Genomic DNA, 2,593 nt, shown 5'->3' with positions numbered 1-2,593 from the left:
AAATAATATATATATATATATATATATATATATTTGGAACAAGTTAAATGTATGTACAACAAATTCTTTACACTATAGAAATTATAGGCATATCATAAACACTATATATAGTTCTCTACTTCTTGTCAAAAGTCCATTAAACATATTCAGTTGCTTTAGAATTTTAGTTGGCAAGCTGAACTACCTTTCTCTATTTCTATCACACTAGTATTCCATGTATAATTAATTTACTCTACCTTGTAGAGCTATTGCAGTTGTATCCTGAACTTCTGATACTTGTCTGCTTTTTCTCATTTATGCTTACTTCCAATAATCGTCTGATTTTTGTCAAAGTCCACAAAGACAGGTTCAATTGCTTTAGAACACCTATTAACAAAATCAATTATTTTCCTAAAGTGTCACAAAACTGTTAATCTCACTTTAACATATCAGTTGTTAGGCTATCCACTCCTACAGTTGTTAACTTTAATTTTCTAACCTTTTCTTTGGCCGCACTTCTACTTCCCATTCTCTGGTCTCTTGTTTTGTCTGTCTGTCTGTTGTTTTCACTTGTCTCACTATTTATATGTTTATCACTTAATCATCTGCTTGCCTTCTATAAATCTCTATATTCTCGATGTCAATGTATTGCACGTGACGTTCGATAGTCTAAACATATATGAATTATAGACGCATCTTCCAACAATCATCTGCTTTTAACTCTCTTATAAAAAAAAGAAAAGAAATAAACAATCATAAAATTTTAACTCAAAAATAAATTAATTAGTACTATCTACACTAAACAGTCTATTATATCAGGACATATAAAGATTTGTTTATGAACATATGAAGCTTTTATTGAACCAGTCAACATGAAAGGTGATTTTCATGCTAAAAGTAAAAATATTTCTTTTCATCTTAAAGTTTTATATTACATTTGCAAATCCTCTAGAGCCTCCTAAATAAATAAAATGTATGAAACTTTATATTTTATCTCTCATTTTCTCTACCCCAACACTAACTGTATTGAAATCATCAGTGTACAAGGAAAGTTGAAAACCATGAAATAATATGAGCAATACTTTTTTTCTTTCAGTTTTCTTGTATTTAGAATTTCAGCTATTAATCTTTTCACATTTGTTTTTTAATTTTATGGCTTAATTCCCTGTACTTGAGACCACTATCAAAAGTAATGAATCCTGAAGAGAGCCCATTAGCCATCTGTCATAAACACCACAAGCAAAGTGTGTGGGTGTGACCCATATGATCTTCACAAATATAAGATGTGCTTGTACTAGGCTTCACTTTTATTCACTAAGTTTAGTTGTTCAAATAAAATAATCATGTAGCTTTCATATGTATATATTTCAGAACAGAAAAGCTTATCAGCCACTGGAATAGAATGTTTTTTTTTTAACCAGGAAACTGCAAAGGTGATACATTAGTTCAATGATAAAAAATTATATATATCTGGAGTGTAAAGGTCGTTTTTTCTACACTTTTTATTAAAATATGCAAATCCTTTCAGTACACTACAAATTTTGAAAGACAACTACAACAGAATGTTCCAAAAGTACTTTAATTTATCTGACTTTCTAAGTAAGTTAAAAATAGGTCAAAATATTTCGAAGAAAATGGAATGACAGAAGTGAAACATTTTAAAGTTGCAGTCATAATTTTTACCAGATCACACTATAGATGACTTTGCTGTCTTCAGAGTAAGCCAAGTACCACTGGAAGAGGTTATTAATGTCACCCTGATGATGATATCATAAAAAATGACAGCTTTACAAACTCTATACGTTTCTGTTTAGCCATTTAGCTTACTCTGAAGCTGGTCTAAAGATTTTTCTTTCCTTAATACATTTGTAATTTTTTGTAACTATATGTTTTCTCTCAGTCTTGAATAAAAGTATAGAATGCCTGATACTGTCATAGATTAAGAACAGATTAACCTTGTTGGACCTTTTCAGAATATGATGGAGTAAACATTTGATTTGCAGGTTGCTGAAACAAAATATTAGTTTTTTAGAAAAGAATTACCAAAATAAATACTTTACATGTGTCACATATCATGAGCATTTTTAAAATACAAATCTTTTAATTCTTCATGTGACTCAGTATTACATTCAAAATTTAAATAAACAACTTTGTTATCAACATATGTCAATAAAAATGGTATGAAAACATATTTTGTAATTAAAATTTTTATATTATTTAAGTTTCAACTTAATTTTTAAAATATATATTTAAAAAAATCTCAAACATCATTTATCTGTGTTGTGATGCATCTGAGCTCTAATTTCTTCACTTTACAATTTATTAACTTCTAAGATATGATGCTGCAGTTTCCAACGAATTAGGAATATTGTTGCGTCATCGAGATCACATGACTACAGTGACGCCACGTTTCTAGAACTATCCCGTATCTTGGCGAATGCTCTAGTATTTCCTAGATATAGGGTAGGCTGGTATATAAAAGAGGGGAAGGTAATGTGTGTGTAGATAGTGAGTAATTGAACTGCAGTCAGAAGTATTATTGACGTTCGTTGTTATAGCGTTTGTTTAGCACGATTGTTGAAGTTGAGTGTATCGTAAAGTTGTATTCGGAAAG

At 29.6% G+C, this 2,593-nt stretch overlaps 1 protein-coding gene across 1 annotated transcript in view; it reads left to right on the top strand.

The window, feature by feature from the left end:
• LOC106464312 (polycomb protein Scm-like) overlaps positions 1-2,593 on the top strand; it is a 100,210-nt gene that overhangs the window by 53,483 nt on the left and 44,134 nt on the right. The window lies entirely within an intron of this gene.

The sequence above is a fragment of the Limulus polyphemus genome, unplaced genomic scaffold (genome assembly GCF_000517525.1).
Source record: "Limulus polyphemus unplaced genomic scaffold, Limulus_polyphemus-2.1.2 Scaffold1618, whole genome shotgun sequence".
Classification (NCBI taxonomy): Eukaryota; Metazoa; Arthropoda; class Merostomata; order Xiphosura; family Limulidae; genus Limulus; species Limulus polyphemus.
This window is presented reverse-complemented; position numbering and strand designations above follow the sequence as displayed.